General features: G+C 48.0%; 1 protein-coding gene across 9 annotated transcripts in view; it reads right to left on the bottom strand.

The window, feature by feature from the left end:
* The window catches only part of BMAL1 (basic helix-loop-helix ARNT like 1), a 103,720-nt gene that overhangs the window by 67,211 nt on the left and 16,192 nt on the right, over positions 1-20,317 (bottom strand). For 6 of the 9 annotated variants that reach the window (XM_059931167.1, XM_059931166.1, XM_059931174.1 and 3 more), the window contains exon 2: positions 5,637-5,709. The exons of 1 other annotated variant lie outside the window; for it this stretch is intronic. The gene's annotated coding sequence lies outside the window, so the exon portion shown is untranslated. Of the gene's footprint in view, positions 1-5,636; positions 5,710-7,567; positions 7,682-9,466; positions 9,544-20,317 lie in introns of those variants that run through there. 2 more of the 9 variants (XM_059931170.1, XM_059931169.1) reach the window with 2 other exon arrangements.

Genomic DNA, 20,317 nt, shown 5'->3' with positions numbered 1-20,317 from the left:
GCTCTGACATGGAAACAGGAGGGGAGGGTGCAGGCTAAATTGTGGGGACCGCCCAGGGAGTTCATGTTCACAGCCCAGGCTCTTGTGATGCAAGGGGCAAGGAGATCCGGCGGGTGAGCGGCTGTCTAGGCAGGCAGGCTGTCGGTCACTCTGCCTTGAGTGCCTGCCTAGAGGTCAGGCTCCTGCGATCCTGGGGCTTACCAGGCTGCCCAGTGGGAGAATGAACATTCATTCATCTATAACCACACAAACAAATGTAAAATGGCCTCTGGGGTGAGTGCTGAAATGAGTGGGAGGATGGGCTGCTGAATGCCTGGCAGAGGGGCCTGCAGAGTAGAGAAGAATGGGTAGCAGCACAGACCCAGTCAGGCGCCTGGGGACAAACCCTGCTCGCACGCCCACAACTGATCTGGGCCTCAGTTTCCTTGAAAGGTATCTTTGGGGTAATAATGATAACCCTGACCTCAGCCAACACCTCCTGAGGCCCTAATACTAAGTGGTTACCCGCCAAGCACTTTGACAATGTCTGCCCCATTGTGAGCAATCAATAAGCAGTATAAAGTGATAACAGTAATGGTGATGATAAGACCTAGGTTTCTTATCAAGGAGGTCAGGGAAGGCTTCCCAAGAAGAAGCAAGTCAGCTGATATCTGAAGGCTGAATGGGCATGAACCAGGCAAACCAGAAGGAAAATGCATTCCCTGCTGAGGGAAGAGCTTCTGGAAAGTCCCTGAGAGGGAAAGCAGCAGCATCATCAGTATTTCCAGGCAAGGAAAGCAGCCCCAAGTGCCCGCTGGAGCACCCTGGTCAGTAGGACACGTCTGTGTTGAAAATGGCTTCTTCTTCAAGGAAGCCTTCCCAGATTACTGTGAACCCACAAAGAAAACCTGCATTCTCCGCACAATTTCCCGGTCCTGTGGCAGAACCAGGAGGTGAAGGAGAGGCAACAGCATCAAGCTGAAAGCCCCACATGAAAACACGAGAAGGTACCGGCTAGCACCTAGGTGCATCGCAGCAGCCCCCGTGGTGAATACAGACACAGACCTGGCATCCCTGGGCTCAGAGCCTCTTCCTATTTGCTACTCCTCAGTATTCACTGAGGACTTTACAAGGTTCCAAATGAAGATAAAGATGCCGTCGAGCACCTCCGCAAAGGACCACCAGCTATCCTCATCCCGCAGCCAGAAAAGCACTCTCAGCTGGACTGCGAAAGGGAAAAGCTGTCAGTGGTTAGCAAGAATCATTATTTTGGCTAATTTAGGAAATTTGGGATTCATCCAGGAAGCTGGGTGGACCTCACTCCTCAGCATTCCTTGATGGACTATTTTTCATTTTGCATTGCTTTACTCTCCCATCAACAACGGGAGTTAAAAATTAAAAAGTCAGGGGCAAAGAATATAGAGAAGTTATATTCCCGAGGCCTCAGTAGGCTGAGAGATGCAATAGGCAACCACAAACCCAGGCCCACGACAACCTATCCTGCCATCAAAACTGAGAAGCAAGGAGGCCCCACCCAACTCAATAGCCAATGAACCTCCAGTTTCAAATACATTTGATCACGTTAGAAAATCTGTTGTTTGGCTGCACAAACAGACTTTGCATCCTCACTCTTTCAACAAACACTTCCTGAACCAGGTACATAGTGCTGGCACCGAGAACCCAGAGATTGTGTGTGTGTGGGTGGGTGTGTATTCCCCACCCTTAAGGAGCTCAGTTTACTGAGCATAACGGATAGTAAATCAACAGTTACGCCAATAAATGTTTTGGGAGAGAGAGTAATGCAGGGTGTTCTGGAAGCCAGGAGGAAGGTCATCTCCAGGTCACAGAGAAGTGCAGGGTGGGGAAGGAAGGTGTCCAGAAAAGCAGAAACCTGACCTGAGTTAGCGAAATGGGGAGCAGGGGGTGGGTCATTCCCAGGAAAGGGCCCAGTTCTGGCAAAGGCACCAAGAGGTGATGGCTGTTGAGAGGCGGGGCTGAGTGAGGTGAGAATACGGGTTAGGGAAAAAGTGAAATAGGGAAGGTGGCCAAAGGCCAGTTATGAAAAGACTGCAGGCCCGCTGAGGGGGTTTAAGTTCTATTCTATAAGCAATGAGGAGCCCCTGGAGAAGTTAAGCAGGAGAAAGCCATGATAGATGCGTGAGTTAGAAACATCATGCTGCTAGGAAGTGGAGGTGGACTGAAGGAGGACAAAAGTGTGCCCAGGGAGACCAACGAAGAGGCCATTGAAACAATCCAAATGAGGAGTCCTAAACGAAGGGGTGGGCAGGGAGTGACAAATCGGAAGATGGGCTCTTCCAGAAAAGGTAACCAATGGAAGACGACAGTTGAGGGAAAGGACAAAGCCAAGGGTGACTCCTGCAGTCGACATGACTGAGGGGGTGTAGTCCCACCCCAGGCAGGCACCACAGGGAGACAGACACACTGGGTACCAGGCGAGGGCTGAGTTGGAGGTGCCCACAGGATAGGAGCTAGGAAGGAGGGCTGGGCAGAGGTTCTGGGCTGGATATGCAGATCTGGGTGACTTCAGGAGAGAGGTGAACAGTGGATGAGCTCACCGGGGAAGAATACTGGGACTGACCAGAAAGGGATCAAGCAAAACCTTATTAAGCTAAAGACAGAGAAAAGAGAACCGGCACAGCAGGCTGCGGAGTCGAGGTCTACGGAGTTGGAGGAGAACCAGGGGATGGCAGGCCAGACAGGAGGGTGAGCAGAGGAGAGGGGCCGGGAGGGGAGCGCTCAGCCCTGCCTGAGGCAGGAGGCTGCTCTGGCCCCAGGAGGGAGCTCTCGCTGCGGGGAGCAGTTAGCTGGGTGTTAGCCACTACAGCCAAGCGAAAGAATTAAAACAGAGCGGACAGCTTAGACGACATATCTGCAGTCACCCCAAAGTGCATTATTATGACTTTTTTCAGAGGATTATCCTGCCTGCCTGACCTCAGACTGCACATCTCACCTGTCTATTCTGTCTGTCTCCCCTGCTAGCTCGTCTGCCTCATGAGGACAGAACCTGTCCTGTGTCACCTCCAAAACTGCAGTGCCGACGGCAGTGCCTGGCACAGAGAGGTGAAGCTCCTTGTCCCAAGTTGCCTGGCTCACTAGAAACAACGAATATTCAATCAGCACATGCTACACGCCTGACACCAGGCTGGATGCTGGGGGTACGGTGGGAAACAAGTCAACGCAGGACCCTGCCCTCGGACCTTGAAGTTGGAGGTGAGCAGAGAGAGATGCAAGTATTTAAACAAAAAGTAGATTATAACTGCCTTAGAGCTAGGACTGGAATCTGCCTGTCATGCCTTCTAGTTAGATTTCCTTTCCAAGCCCAAGGCTGCCACCTTCTCCAGCTAAATGAAAATTTCAGCAGGGGAAACAGTGTTTGAAGTTTGGCCTTAGTCTCCCCCAGGGATCCCATACTTCTTCCACACTTTTAATAGACTCCTAAGAAGCAGAAATACCACCATAGGCTCTGAATATTTAACCTTAAGAACTCATTCTGTCTCTAGTCCTTCTATGTAAGTTAGAGGAGAAATTCCAGACTCAGGTGGGAGAAAACAGAAAGTGGCATAAACTAAGGGGTCAGATAGGTCTGGGTTCAAATCCCTTGTAACCTCAGGCAACCTCTTGTGATTTAATTTCCTTATTGCTGAAGTGGGAACACTAATTCCTCTTTCACAGGTTGTTGCAAAGATGAAATAAAATGATACCTACAGAGTACTCAGCACTATGCCTGGGACATAGTGAGACTTCACTAAACGGAGGCTCCAAACCAGTTCCACCTGTTGCTTTTATGACTCCATCTCTAACTGCTATATTTGCAAAAACCGAGCCAAAGACTACTCAGAATTCAAACCAAAGAACATACGCTTGAAATGCTCAGAACATAAATTGCTATCTAGTTGAGTGACTTGAGGAATTATCGCAAATTCCCATACTTGGGCAGACTCTGCAGTAAGGAGTTTCATTTCCGTTTCTTGCTCTACCCTATTTTCTCCTCCAATTCAGGCAAATGCAACTATTTCCCCAACAGATCACATCTTGTCTCATGGCAAGGGTCCAAACATGCGCTGGATTCCGTTGGTGCAAGTTATGACAGAGCTCAGAACACCACACCTCAAAGAAAGCATAAGAACACAATCACAAGCCCAAGGTACACACAAACTCCCAAACACACTTGGCTCCAGAGAAGGACAAGAGAACCGGTCATGGCATGCTTTGCTTGCCTCAAAGCTAAAGAAAAGGTTATTTTGGCATGCAGATGCTGAAATCTTTGTGTCTCCGTTCTTTTACCATCCAAACTCTCCATAAGTGGTCACTTTTACTAACGTATCTGATTCTTTATCCATCATTTATGATGGACCCTGTGCAACCTGGCTTCTGTTTTATGTTTTGGTTTTTTGGCCACAAGGCATGTGGGATCTTAGCTCCTCGAGCAGGGATCGAACCCGCACCCCCTGCATTGGAAGGTGAAGTCTTAACCACTGGACTGCCTGGGAAGTCCCCAGCCCTGCATTTCTAATTGCCTACTAGACATATCCTGTGGATGAATCAGTACCATCTCAAATTCAGTGTATCAAAAACTGGACGCATCAACTACCCTTCTCCATCCCCAACAGCCACATTTCTGTCAATGTTACCATTGTGAACTATCAAGTTTAAACTTTCATCTTCTTTGGCTCCTGTCTTTAAAGTCTAAGAAGACCATAAATCCTACCATTCTTCCTTTGCAGTATCTCTCCTATTGGACCTTTTCTCCATTTTGAGCACAGTTAACCACATGACCTCACACCTGGATTGCTGCTGCTGCCTTGGAACAGGACCCATGCTTCCTGTCCAGCTGTCAGAGGAATGCTCCTAACATGTTACTTCGGCCATTTCACTTCTTTGCCCCAAATAACTTCAATGGCTTCCCACTGCCTTCAGGACAAAGTCCAAGTGCCTTAGCCCAGCATTCAGGGTCTAGAAAAGGAGTGGGCAAACTATAGCCCACAGGCCAAATCCGGCCCACGACCTGTTTCTGTAAATAAAGCTTTTTTGGAACACGGCCACACCGTCATATACATATTATCTATGGTTGCTTTCCCACTATAATGGCAGAGTTGAGTAGCTATGACAGAGACCATATGGCCTAGGAAGCCAAAAATATTTACCATCTGATCCTTTACAGAAAAAGTGTGCTGACCCTGGTCTAGAATAGAATAATCAACCACCAGCAGATCCTGCAGAAGTTCTTACTCACCACTCCTTTGGATGAAGTTTCTGTTCCTGTGGGTCTTCTGCTGAGCCCACTTTCTTTACATCTTACTCCCACCTTCTCTAGCCTGAAAGGCTTATTTCACTCCCCCCCGGACTTGTCCATCCTTCAAAACACAGCCAAAGCTGCACCTCTCTGTGAGGCCAGCTGCATCCGTCCCCTGCACCCCTGGGTGTTTCTCCTCTGGCTTCTCTCTCTGCATCTACCGCAGAAACCTACCGTGGGATCCACTTCTCCTGTGGATCTTCTCCACCTATACTGGAGGCTTCTCTAGGGTCCAGGCTTGGTACCCTTCACAGAGCACTACCAATGATAACCACCTTGCCCTTCATTCCTAATACCAATCCTTGACAGCATAATTCGGTAAGAAGGCATCAAACAAACTTACCAATGAAGGCCTAGCATTCCACATTTGAAAAGTTAAGCTTGGGTCCAAAAGCATGCACTCTAGCCAGCACCACCTAAAAGCCAATGAAATAAGAGTTTAACTGTAAAAGAGAATATTTACATGTTTTCTTTAAATTTACAACCCCAATAAGTTTTGATTTACTGTCCTCCCAGGATGTCCATCTCTGTTTCTCTGCCTAGAAAATACTGCTCATCCTTCAAATCCACTGGACAGTCTTTCGCTGGAAGCCATCCCAGTGTCCCAGGCAGGCCAGGCACCCTCCTCTTGGCTCCCATGGAACCCTGGTGAGACATTTATGGTAACATGTGGTACAATGTAGCATAATTTCTTATTTGGGAATGAGGGTTCCTAGACTGTAGGCTTATCAAGAGAAGCGATCTGAGAAATTCACCCCTTCCCTTCCCTCCAGTGCCTAGAATACTACGGGCATTTAGACAATCCTCAATAAATTTTGTAAAATGGGTAGAAAAATAACTACTCAATTCATGAACACATGCCCAGGCATCTAAAATTCTGCTAGGCCACAATTTTCATCAGAGAAATGCATGCTTCAATCCCACTGCTTTTAATAGGCAACGGGTTTAACAGGAAGGATTAATGAGATTAAGCTTCCAAATGCACATCTCTGGAATGACACTCCCCTGGGCAGAAACCTTTAGAGGCTCCCAGAACCTAAGAAGGCAAGCCCAACTCCACAGCCAGGCTGCCAGGCCTGCACCAACTGGCTCAGCCTGAGTCTGCAGCCTCAGCTCCTGTGATCTCCCCCAGTGGACGCTTCAATCTAGACAGATAGGACTGGTGGCCAGACCCTTCTCTCAGCATTCCTTCCAGCTGGATGTCTTCCTCCCCTTCTCTCCACATTATCTCCTTCTACTGAAATGACTTCCATTTCAACATCATATTCCAGACCAAGGTCATGGTGGGGCTCAATAAGATTTTCTTTCCTTTCTGACTTTGTGTGTGTGTGCGTATGTGGTGGTAAAACACACATAACAAAATTTACAAGCTTAGCCATTTTTAAGTGTGCAGTTCAGTGGTATTACATACATTCACATTGTTGTGCAACTACTACCATTCATCTCCAGAACTTTTTTTTCATCTGCAAAACTGAAACTTTATACCCCTTAAACAACAACTCTACCTTCTCCCTTCCTCTCAGTCCACGGCACTCAAAAAGTTTTTGTGGAATGAATGAATGAATCATTGAACGAACGAGGACATGAATTAATCCGACCTCAACCCTCTCCACAAAAGCCAGAAGTACTGTCTCTTTCTGCTGGGCTCCCACGATACTATCTTTACATCTTTCTCAGACTTGTTTCAATCAATCTTAAATGACCCTTTTTTGCACACTTGTATTCTCCTTCAAGGCGGGAACTATGACTTATTTGAAAGGCTAAGCTTGGGTCCAAAAGCATGCATTTAGCTTCTCCTCCATGTTGTTAGATCCAATGGGCAAGTCTGAGTCCTCCTCTTACAGCTTTTGCTACCAGTGAATCATGCCCTTGTTTGACTACTCTCTTCACTTGGCTTCCAGGCGAGCACTCTGGGTTTTCCATCTACCTCACTGGCTGTTCTTTCCCTTTGCTGGTTCTTCCTCATCTCCCCACCTCTTAATGCAAGAGTGCCCCAGGGCTCGGTCCTAGTTCTCCTCTCTTCTCTGTATTCCTTCAATCGCCCCCTGGGTGATCTCACCTAGTCTCATATCACCTACAGGCTGAGGATGCCCAGATTTCTCTCCAAGTGCGGACCTCACCTCTGGACTCCGGGCTAATATATCCTACTGCCTGCTTCAGGTAAGATGTCAAGTGGACAGGAGGTCTGTGTGAGATGTGTTCCATGTCTCAGACTTGACACATCTCACACAGACCCCTGATCTTCCCCCAGACCTGCTCCTCCCAGAATCTTACCCATCTCAGTTTAAGGCCATGGTCTTCCAGTTGCCCAGGCCAAAGATTTGCAGTCATTCTCGTCTTGTCTCGTCTCTTTCTCTCTTACTCTCTATCCAATCCTCTGGTTTTTACCTTCAAAATACATTCAGAATGTGACCATTTCTCACCTCCTCCACCATTACCATCCTAGATTATTGCAATAGCCTCCTAATTGGTGTCCTTGCTTTCCCTGCTTCTATTTTTGGTGTCACTCCCACTTCCACCCATAGCCTATTCTCAATACAGGAGGGAATCTGTTACAGCATAAGTCAGATTATGTCATTTCTTTGCTTAAAATTCTTGCAAGCCTTCCCAGCAAGGACAATGCCAAAGGGATAAATGTTTCCAGAGCAGACCTGCAGGCCCCGGGGCAGCGATGGGGGAGGCAGGGCCTTCAGGCCTGCGTCCTCCTCCCAACCATCTATTTCTCGACTGGCAGTCCTGACACACCTCCTATTATCTGATTCCTTAAAGAAAGGAAACTTTTTAAAGGGAGAAAAGTAGAATCAATCAGCTTCCTTTTCCAGTTAGGACACCACAAGAAGCCAGTAACACCCACATTTCTTAAGAAGCAATAAGAAAGATATGTCGAGTCTGCCACCACTTAATAACTAGTTTCCAAAGAGAAAGCTAGCCTCTCAGGGAACAGTTGGTGCTGGTGGTGAGTCCTCCTGAAGCCCCCCCTGCACCCTCCAGCTGGTCACCACGCCCTATTTGCCTAATTGTCTCCAGACTCTGTCCCCCTCCTCAACCCCCCGATGCTGTGGCTGGAGGGTGAAGTCCAAATGAAATAAGAATCCAAGGACTTGAATTAGCTCAGGTCTCATCTGTTCTCCCCAGAACTACAGCAGCAGCCTCTCTACCAGTCTCCCCAGCTCTACTCATTTACTTATTTCCAACTACAACTTTACACAGTGATAATTTTAAGAAAACCTAAATTTGATCAAGTCCCCTGCTTTAAAACTCTCCAAAGAGTTCCTACATTGCCATACTATAAATTCTTCAAAAGATATTATACAGTGAACCATAGTAAATATTCTTTTCTATCTTCTGTAGATGCTTTTCTTCTGCCTTCTTCCTTAAAAGTCCTTGCTTGGGAGTCCCCTGGTGGCCTAGAGGTTAGGATTCCGAGCTTTCACTGCCATGGCCCGGGTTCAATCCCCAGTCGGGGAACTGAGATCCTGCAAGCCGTGCAGTGTGGCCAAAAACAAAACAAACAAAAAAAATGCCCGGCTTGATCTAATGGGGGTGGGTAAACCATCCAGCTCAGATTAGAGTAGTCTACTGCCTGCAACAGTGATAGGTCAAAAAGGACAAGCACATCACCCAAGCTGGGCCAACCATAGCCTTTCTCTAGGATTAATATATGGATGCAGAGAAAGGGGTTCTCCCTTCATTAGAATTGCTAAGTGGGGGCTGTCAGCAGTGGTGCCCCCCAGGGAGGGTGGCCTGTGTGCAGTAGGAAAGACTGATGTCAACACACAAAGAATGGAAGGCGCCAGATGGACCACCAGCAGCATCAACTCCCATTCCAGAACCTCTTGCTTCTGTGAACTCCTAAGCACCCTTCCCAGTTCTGGAACCAGTAACTACCCACTTATGCCTCAGCTAGCTGGAGTCCCAACAGGCCCACCATGACGTTTCCTGTATCTGTGCCTTTCCCCACAATGTTTTCTCTGCCCAGAACGTGTGCTCCTTGGGTTTTACACAGCAGCCAGGCTTATTCTGCGGAGCCGGCCCTGAAGGGAAGCACAGTTAGTCCAATCTTCCAGTCATGCTCTGAAAGGCCTAGAATATACCTACTCTGTTACACTTACACCACTCCCCTAGCTCCCCAATCTCCTAGCTAGTTGCCCAAGCTAGAAACCTCAGACTCACCTGGTCCTCGGACTTCCTTGTGGCCCGAATGGACTCTCCCTTCTTCCTTTCTGCCCCACGTCTGCTGTCGCAGTCCAGAAACGCATCCTCACCTCCCTGGGCCCAGGCACCAGCCTCCGGGTCTCTCTTGCCACTCCCCCTCCCCCTCCCTCCACACTGCTGCAGAGTTGAACCTCCAACATCCCTCCTGCCACCTACAGAGTCAAACCCCTGGTGTGAAGGCCCTTCACACACTGGCTTCAACCCAATCCTCTAATTTCTCCCAACCACTTCCACTTCCAGGAGGAGGCAGTAGACACACCTTTCCCTCTTTCACCTGCTGTGCACAACAAAAACCCCTGCACGTGATATGTAAAACAAACAAGAGAGGACTCTGAAAGGCAGAGTGAAGAAAGGCAGGCCTGGAGGAAGGACACCATGGTGAGTGGCCTGCATTTTCTTTTTGCCTCACTTGGAACGGAAGAACCTGGAGATGCCAACAAGCACAGACAAAAAAGGCTCCAACAAAAGCTTGTTGCCTCGAGCAAGACAGACAACTTTTAGATAATAACTGCCCTATATCAGCCAAACACCACAGAAAACCCCATGGTCCCACCCACACCCATACAACGAAGTGCAAATGACATGTGCAAAAAAATATCTACAGCTAACCATACACTTAATGGTGAAAGACTGAATGCTGCCCCCCAAGATTAGGAACAGGTGATGCTGCCCACTCTTACCACTCTTACTCAGCAAAGAGCCAGCACAAAAGGCAACAAAAGGAAATAAAACAAGCAGACTGGAAAGGAAGAAATCATCTATATTTGTAGATTATGTGATTGTCTAGATAGAAAATCCTGTGGAATATACAAAAAAAAAAAAAAAGCCTACAACTAATTAGTGAGTTTATCTAGGATGTAGGATACAAAATAAAAATAAAAAATCAACTGTTTTTCTGTATACTAGCAATGAACATGTGGACACTGAAATTAAAAATACAGTACCATTCACAATCACTAAAAAAAAAAAGAAAGAAAAAGAAAATGAAAGAAACACTCGGGCGTAAATATAGTTTCTTCCAGCAAATCACTGTACGATCTAGCCACATGGGTCTACTCTGCCAGGAGGGCAGGAACAGTGTATTTGTTTCCCTCTCCAATGAAACCAAAATACCCAGCCAGTGCCCAGCACCTAGCAGGCATGCAATATTTGTTGCCACAGCTCATACCCTGCTCTGTTTAAGATAGACTTTCTTCCCCTTATGCTCCTAATGGGACCACCATCTACTAAAAAAATTCCATCTCTCATTTCTGCCTTGGCGGGTCATGATTGCCAAGGAAGAACCAGGAAAACTGCTTCCGCTTCCACTCCCAAACACACTTATATTCTTACATTACACACAGCATGGATTGGAAGTGGCCTCTGCAGGTATCTCTTGGTTACCCAGGGGGACACTGGGCCCCCTCCACATCAGTCCAAGGGGCCCCAAGCCTCATTCCAAAGATCCCAGGCAATGATGTGAGACCACTGCCAAAGTTGTTCCATCCAGGCTCTGTGCTGGGAGGAGCTACAGATGTCCTCCCTCTGTCTGAAAGCTCAGTTGTGGAAAAGAACTGCCCATCTGTGCTAAAGAAAGTACTGTGGAGGAGAAGAGGCTATGCGAGATACATCAGGGCCCAGAAGGCATCCAGATATCTTTTTTCAAAAACTTACCCCCTCTTTTTACTTCTGCGGGTAGAAAGTGAGTCTAATAGTCATTAAGCAAAAGCCAAAAATCTCAGAACTATCCCGATTCCTTTCTTTCTGTCACACCCCACCACCAATCCCGCAGCAAAACCTGTTGTTCCACTTTCAGAATAGATCTCAAATCCAACCACTTCTCCGCACCTCCACCATCACCACCACTCGGGACCTGGCTGCTCTCACCACTCACTGGATAACGAACGGCAACAGACTCGACTTCTCTCCCTGAGTCCTCCCTCAACACAGTAGTCAGAGTGAGTCTTTCATGATGCAACTCAGATCGGTCACTCACAATGCAACGAAGTCCTGACAATGACCTCAATGGCCTGGCCCCCTTCACTTCCTGCCTCCACTTTCCACCAGGTCCTCATCTTCTCCTCACTCCACTGCAGCCACCTCAGCTACCTTTACTTGTTGTTCCCATGCCTAATGCTCTATCCCAGTTAAACCCACGACTCACTTCTTCACCTCATTCACCACTATACTGTGAGTTCACCAAAACCCTTTTTTTTTTTTAACCTTGTGAGCACATGGCTGGACTACATTTCCCAGCCCTCCTTGCAGTTAAGAGTACACATGTGACTGAGTTCTGGGTGGGAGGGATGCATGCTTCTTCCAGACTGGCCCATAATAACCTCCCCACAAAGTCCTCTCTCTTTTTCCTCACCCTCCAGCTGAATGGAAAGGAATCTGAGGGCCTTGAAGAGGGCAGAGCCACAAGATAGACGAAGTGTGGGTCCCTCAAGAACCACCAGGAAGGATGCCTGCTTCACCAGGAGCAGCCACACTGGAACTTCTCTATATGAGAAATAAAAGTTTTCTTGGGTTGATAACACTGAGATTTGGGGAGCCGTTTGCTATTCAACCTAACAATTTGGTCTCCTTCTCAATGAGGCCTTCTTTGATTGCTCTATTTAAAATGCTCCCAATGCTTCTTAGCTGACTGCCTTGCTTTCTTTTTCTCCATAGTCCTTATTACCATACAGCGTACTGTATATTTTATTTATTATTTTTTTCTCTACCTCCCCAAATTTGAATGTAAGCTGAAGGCAGGAATTTTTGCTTTTTTTTGGTGTATCCCCTGGGTCTAGAACAGTGCTTAGAATGTTGTAGACAATCATGTGTTGTTGAATGAATGAATAAATGAATGAATGAATGGACTACATGGGCTCCAAGGTCAGAAAGGCCTGGGTGGAGGCCCACTCTGCCATTTACTACCTGTGTGACCTGGGGCAAGTTACTCTCCCTCTGTAAGACTCATTTCCTTCAACTGTAAAATGGGGGGAACAGTACCTTCTTTATAGGGACTGGGAATAATTAAGATCATGAACATAAAACTTTTAGTATAGTGCCTGGAAACAGCTCAGGCTCCATACATGCTAATTACCAGCACTGTCAACTCAAGGCCAGGGGACAAGACTGGGTGTCAGGTGCTCACAAAGTCACTGGTAGGGCCACCTATCAGAGAGGAAGAAACTGAATGGATTATTTACATGCGCAAACTCTTCTAGGAGAAATCGTGGCAAACACCTAGGTAGTGAAATTCAAGAGCTGCCTAAAAGTTCTCAGTAAATTGCAAACGATCAGAAAAACATGACAACTGGTGTCAGGGGTGATGAGAAGTCTGCAGAAAAGCACTGCTCTGGAGAGAGCGCCACCCCAATGGTGAGAGATAACTCTGTGCCTTTTAAGAAACAATTTTCACAGCAAAGCTCCAGAAAAGAGAGGCCTCTTGCATCATGAGGACAAGGTAATAAGGCTATAAAAATGGAACTCAAATAAACCACACACAGAGCCTACATGGGCCCAATTTTCCAGGAAAAACAGTGATCGCTACAGCATTCAGATGAGGCAGTCACACTTGTGCCTGAGCATAGCAAATAGCTTTCAGAAATCATTAGGCTGCAGAAAAGCCACTGAGTTTGCCAAATTAGCGGTGCCAGCTCTCACCTGCCCTTCTCTGTCATGCTCTCGTCTTTCTACTGACAAGAGGACACAGACAATCATACCCAATGTCTGCACCTGCTTTACCATCTTCAAAATACAGAGCATCCTGGAGTGAGCAGCACCGCACAGTCAGGAGAGCCCAGGCTGCAGCCCTTCGTGTCTGCAGCCTGACCGCCCCCTCTCCCAGGCCCTCTCAGCTTTCGCTGGCTCAGACCTGCTCTCAGATCTCACCTCCTGGAACTCTCTGCAGTGCTGGGCCTTGTTGACAAACCCCCTTTTTGAAACTCCTTCTTCCTGTGGCCCCTCACAGCTCTCACCAAACTCCCCCATACCCACCACTGCAATCCCTCTCATCTCCGTCTCTGGCCCCTCTTCCACCTCTGCACCTCTAAACATTGGTACCCCAAGCCTCTACGATATGATGTCTACCCACCTTTCTGGTTCTAGTGCCTGTTCTTCCCCTATATTGGAGGCAGGACAGCTTGGTGGTTAGAAGCAGATATTCTGGAGCCAGACCAACTGGGTTTGCTCTTAACTGTACAGCACTATGGTCTTGGACAGATAATAAATTGTTTTATGTCTATTTCTTCAACTGTAAAATGGAGACAATTATAAAAGACCTCACTTGGGTCACTGCAGGGATAAAATGAGCTAATATAGATAAAGGTCTTAGAACCATGCCTCGCACCTGATACACTCCATAATGTGCTAGCTATGACCACTATTACATGAGCCCATTGTTTCAGCCAAACCCCAAACATACACCATGTCCTTGCACCTCCACTTCCTCTACTCAGGCCTTTCACTTTTGCTGGGAATGTCTATCTCAGCCAGTCCTTAAGGTGCTGACAAAAGCAACCACTCTTTAACACCCCAGTTGTCCGATGAGATGGAATACCTCCCTTCTCTAACAGGGTGGGGCTGACTTCTCCCAGGGCCCTCTTCTTAATCTCCCTTGAATAATCATTAATTTTAGACGTGTCTTACCTTCCCACTCCCAGTTCATGAACTCCTCAGAAACAGTAATGCATTGGGTTATTTCTTCCCAAATTTTTATCCCCTGTAACCTTATACACTGTAAAGACTCAGTCAACATTTGCTGGGTTAAGCTGAAATGCAAAGCCTAGAGCCTGGGTCTACATAACAATCTACAGAGACTAAAACAACAGATCAGCAGGACAGGGGAAGCCTTCCCAATCATCCCAAAGCCAACACAGATTTCAGGTTAAAAAGAATACAGGGGGGACTTCCCTGGTGGCGCACTGGTTAAGAATCCGCCTGCCAATGCAGGGGACACGGGTTCAAGCCCTGGTCCGGGAAGATCCCACATGCCGCGGAGCAACTAAGCCCATGCGCCACAACTACTGAGCCTGTGCTCTAGAGCCCACGAGCCACAACTACTGAAGCCCGCATGACTAGAGCCCGTGCTCCACAACAAGAGAAGCCACCACAATGAGAAGACTGCGCACTGCAACAAAGAGTAGCCCCAGCTCGCTGCAACTAGAGAAAGCCCGTGCGCAGCAACAAAGACCCAACGCAGCCAAAAACAAACAAACAAAAAGAACACAGGGGACCAAGTCAGTCATATCTGTTTCTCAGTTTCATTCTAGCCATTTCCTAATGGCCAACAAAAAGCCAACCTTTTGGCAAATTTGCAACCTGCTTCCACTTCTAAGAGTACTTCCCGACAGGCTCACTCTGTCTTAGGGAGTTGTGTTTTCTTCCCTCAAAAATCCTATTTACTTTTTCTTGTTTTAGGCTACTTCTTAAAAACATCCTTAAGAAGAGAACATTGTTTATTTTATTTTGTTATTGTTTTAAATAAAGTGCCAAAGATATAGGGACACGTAATTCCTCAATTTGAGCAGGTAGATTACTCCTTAAGAGAATGTACTGGGCTCACCTCCACACTTAAGAACAAACAAGCCATGTATTACTTGTAAATACACAGCCTTTCACTTACATCTAATTTCACATTACTGTTAGCCTGCTTCTTCACTCACGGAAAACATGACAAAGACCTTCCTAGCATTTAAAGTAAAATTTGAATATATACTCATTCTTCTTGGAAAAAAAAATTCTGATTCTCTATCTAATCTTGGGCCATTGCCATTAGCTAGATAAATGCCAAACTAATGAAATGATTCTGTAATACACAAAGATGGCTTAATGCAGCATTAGCTGAAAGAGCAAAAATTAGAAGTAATCTAAATGCCCCATAACAAGCTCACGTCTTATTGAGGGCATTCCCTTGATCGTTATGCAGCCATCTTAAAGAAGCATGCTGAAAACGAGGGAGCCAGGTGGAAAAAGGCTGAGGATATCATCTTAAGAAGAAAGGGGATGCAATGTGTAGGGATATGTGTTTGTGCCACTAAGGTTGCCCCAGCTGGGCAGATTAGGTCGCAGGTTTGAAGTAAGAAGCAAGGAAAATTAGGGGAAAGCTGAGAGAAAATCTCAGTAAACAGGGCCAGAGGGGCTGGCGGTAGGAAAATGAGAAGCCTGGGCATGGGGCAGGGACCCTGCTTAGGAGTACAGAACGGGAGATAGGAAAGGCGCCCCAAAGCCAAGGTCATTTCAAGAATTCCATCCCAAAGCAGGGAAGGGGAATGGAGAAGAGAACCCTTCCATTGCAGAATCAATCAATCCCTGGGTGAGAAAACAATTTTCAAACCCCTAAGATACTTAAAGTCAAGCCTTGGCCTTTCCACAGTGTTGCCACCAGGCTCCCACCGGAGGGCTCAGCCCTTCCTAAGCCTCTGAGGCTAATCCTGCCCCAAGGCAGGAGGGATTTAAGGGGCTCTAGCCTAGAACACAGGGATTTAGCTTGTTTGCTGATAGCCTGGCAGATAAGGAAAGTGAGCCCCCGTGAGAACAAGTATCTTAGCCAAGGCCACACAGAGAGTTAGGGGCTGAGCTGACACTTGAATCTGAGTCTGCCAGTCTCTGGGTTTAAAGCTCGTCCGTGGAGCAACCTGATACAAGACTGACAGACGAGTCAGACTGGCCCTGCACAAAGTGTCGGCACCCAGCTGCTGACAGAGATGCAGTGGCTTATGAACAGGTGAACCAACCAGAGCAGGGCAGGAAGATCCCAGGGACCCCAGGACACCAACAGTTGCCCCCAAAGAGAAAAAGCCCCCTCTTGCACCCCAGTCCATGCCAAACCCCTGCCTCTAACCCCTCAGCCTCATGTACTTTGTGGGTTCAGATGAAGCTCACCGCCCCTGTGGGCGTCAATGTTGGTCCCTAAAGGCATGACCTCCGGCACTGCTGTGCCACCTGTGGGTTCCACAAGACAACTCCATCTCTGGACAGGAGAAAAAGACTCCAGAGCTCCTCCCCACATCTCCCGTCCCCTTTGATTCCTACCCATACCCCTACCAGAATCCCCACTCTAGACACCTCCTGCCAATACAAGAGGCCAAACTTCCGGTCTGGCATGTAAGGTTCTCCCTCAAGGGGCCCACACCACCTACCTAATCAGGCCTCTTAAGGAACCCACCCCCCTCCCCAGGTTGGCCAGGGGTGGCCCTCTCGTCCCTTATGCCACCTCCAGAAGCCATGCTCTCCTCCCCTACCCCAAAGCCCCTAAGCGCCAGCTCAAGCTTTCTCTCATTTTCCCAGGCCTCCTCCAAACACACTGGCGTTGCTCACATTGTCTCCACTGAATGACCCCAACCCTTTGTGGCCTAAGTAGCCAAAGGGCCAGGCTCTCAAATATGGAACAAGCAGGTCACCCAGACACTGCCATCCAAAGGACTATGCACAGGAGGCCCTCTTTTCCCCCAAATCTGCTCTAAATACACCATTAGAGATTCCATCACTTAAGTGGTTGTCAAACTCTCCCTTGATCCCCCTTGGGATGGGGTGCAAACATTAGGCAGTGATGCTGGAGCCAGGACAGCTAGTAAGGGTCCAGATGGATTCGAGAGCATCCCACCTACCACAGCTGCCTGCAGTGAGCACTTCCTGGGCTCCTACTACATGCCAACCAGTGGGCACAGGGCACAAAGACACAAATCCAAATGCACCAGTCATTGCAGGAATTCAAACTCAAACAGAAAACAGTGAGATAAGCCTCTCTAATGCAGCGTGACAAATGTCACCCAGAGAGAGAAGGCACAGAGGGAAGAACAGCAAGGAAGCGAGGCAGCCAGGATTCAATTCAACAGAGAAGGGGCTGGGGAAGGGCTCAGAGAAAGCCGAACGTGAGCTGGTCCCTGAGGGGTCATCAACAACAACAAGAAGCAGAAGAGCCGCCAGCATGTACTGGGTGCTGACTGTCTGCTGAGCGCTGCACCGAGCGCTTCGCTTGCTCTACTGCAAACTCATTCACTCATTCATTTCGGACCCCTACTACCTGTCAGGCACTGTTTTAGGCACTCCGGATAGAGCAGTGAACAAAATAAACACGAGTTTCTGCCCACAGAACTATTGAAAGAAGATAAGACAATAAACCAGATAAGTAAGTAAAATGTATTATATGTTAGATGGCAATAAGCGCTAAGAGGAAAAATAAAGCAAGAAAGGGAGACAGGGAACGTGGGGGTGGGGCAGTGGCCTGGGTGGTACAACTTTAAACCGGGTGACATTAGAGAAAAGACCTGGAGAAGCTGCATGAACAAGCCATCCGGATATCTGGGGGAAGAGCATTCGAGGCAGAGGGGCAGCCAGTGGAAAGAGCTTGGACAGGAAGCACGCCTGGCGTGTCTGAAGCACAGCAAGGATTCCAGGGTGGCTGGAGTGAAGCGAGAGAGGGGCAGGCAGGGTCGGTGCAGACAGCCGCACAAGTTGTGCACTGCACAGCTCAGGAGGGCGCCACTCACACGCACCACAGTGCGCTATGCAGAACCCAGTCTGCTCAAATCCTCACCAGGCCCTGGGGTGGGAGATGAGGTCAGAGAAGTACTGGGAAGCCCCGTGGGCCAGGAGAAGGCTTTTCCTCTGAGTGAGACAAGAAGCCACTGTCAAGAGGGTTCTGAACTGGAGGCATGACCTGAGCTGACCCCCTCTGCACAGGATCACTGGGCAGAGAGCACAGAGTAAGGAGGCAAGGCTGGAAGCAGAAGACTGCTTCGGAGGCTATTGCAATAATCACACTCAACTATGTATTATCCTCACAGTCCCATGAGGACGGTTCAATGATCACTCTTTCATAGATGAAGAGATTAGGCTCAAGAGAGATTTGGTAACTTGCCCAAGGTACTCAGCTAGGCAGTGGCAGATCGGCCAGGATTGGGAAGCAGGGGATGAGAACATTCCAGGTGGAATGAATAGCATCAGTCATGGAACAGGAGATTGGCAGGGCTTGCACACTTGGGGAAAAAGGCAAGCGCAGTCAGCAAAGGCCTGTCTGTGCCCTGGCCACTCTCACACAGAAGCCTACTAGCAGTGTCCAAGCCAGCATTGCTCCCTGGACCAGAACCACCGCCTCCTAACCCATCTCCCTCTCCACGCTTGTCATCCCCACCTCAGTCCACAGGCAGCCAGAAGAGTCCTTAAAAAACATAGATCAGATATTATTTTCTAGCTCTCAACACTCCAGTGGCTTCCCTTCACGCCAGGTGACCAGCAGACCCTCAACTGATGTTGAGCGAATGGATGACTCCCTCATCCCTGCAGCCTCATCCAGGCCATCCTGTCTCAAAACAGGGGGAAGGACCACCTCTTCCATCCCTCCTCAGCAGGTGTGACCAGTCAGACCAAGGCCAGGACACCATATTAACCAGTCAAAATACACGAGGAGAGAGGGCAGCATTCAGACAACCTTGGGGCAACTTTCAGATTAAACTTTTTAAAATAAAATTGCTTACTCCAGAGCAAACTGGACACACTTTACCACGTTGTGGCCAAGGAAAAGGAGGTCTGCAGATATGCTTGGGCTGGAAAGACTCTAACAGGTGCCTTGTCCCTCTGAGTCCCCAAAGCTCTGGACAGCACTCTCCGTGGGGACAATGTCTAAGAGCTGCATGAGCCGGACAGAGTCATAGGCACTAGGCAGCCAATGAAAGGCCTTCCTCACCGAGTCTGTGAATTTAAGGGGTGGAGCCAATGACTGTATTCTTTTCTGGAGGCTGAATAGAGTGGACCAAAGTTATCTCAGAAACTAGGGAAAACTATGAAATTAAGGCTGAAACAAAACTTTACCAAATGTGAGACGGCAACTATTTGGAACAAAAGGATTTATTTCCCAAGGATCACCACCACTCCCATGGTTTAAACCCAGGCCCTCTGAGGGTCAACTCCTTCCAAAGCCTTTGTTATAAGTAGAAGAAGATACACAAACATACACACATACACTTGCATGTATGTAGATATATTTTTACAGGAATGGTAACAACACCAAAAGAATGAAAATAGTAACAAGCTCTCCCCCACCCACCCACCCAAGAAAACCGAATTTAGTAACAGAGAGCCTCCCAAGCAGGCCCTGGTAGGAGTGTTAAATGATCACTGATAAATGACTTGTTCTCTGGTTAAACGGCACAGTTTGTGGGTGGGAGAGGGGTGGGGGGAGCTCTGGAAGCCAAGTGAGTCCCCAGACCCCTTCAGGAGGCAGATAACTTCAAGTTTTCCTGTACTGCATCAAACCGGTACGAGGCAAGCTTCAAAGGCTTTGCTCTTTGAGCAGAAAGATGGGAGGAGAAGGGTCAGAAAAGCAGTCATAATATCTGTAGAGGAAGGGGGCTGAGTCTCCATGGGGGTGAGGGGCCTCTTTGTCCTGGTTTTCAGAAAGAGGAGACACGGAGAGCAGGATGAATGGCTGAGTCCTAGTCTGACAGAGAAGTATAATATAAAAGAAGACTCAACAAGGAAGTTCAGGAAAATTACTTTTATTTGACCAACTCCAAGCTTTTCTGGGCAGTCAAAAGCCAAGCAGATAGGTGAAAAGATCCTGTGAGAGCTGGTCATCAAGAGTTTCAGAAAGGGCAACAGCTCAGTGAATTCTTCCAAATACAAGCAAAGGTCAGACCCCGGCACAAGCGGAAGGACTGAGGGTGGTTGGGTGATGGGGAAGCAGGGTGAAGTTAATGAAAACGAGTTGCCTGAAGGAAACAGCCCAATGTCCCACTGGAGGGACAATGAGAAGCTGGTCCTCATTAAAAGCTGGAAATTAGGGAGAGAATATAAGCTCATCTTTAGACAGAGCTGTGGCATGCACAAATCTAGACCCCT

Source organism: Balaenoptera ricei, chromosome 8 (genome assembly GCF_028023285.1).
Source record: "Balaenoptera ricei isolate mBalRic1 chromosome 8, mBalRic1.hap2, whole genome shotgun sequence".
NCBI lineage: Eukaryota > Metazoa > Chordata > Mammalia > Artiodactyla > Balaenopteridae > Balaenoptera > Balaenoptera ricei.
This window is presented reverse-complemented; position numbering and strand designations above follow the sequence as displayed.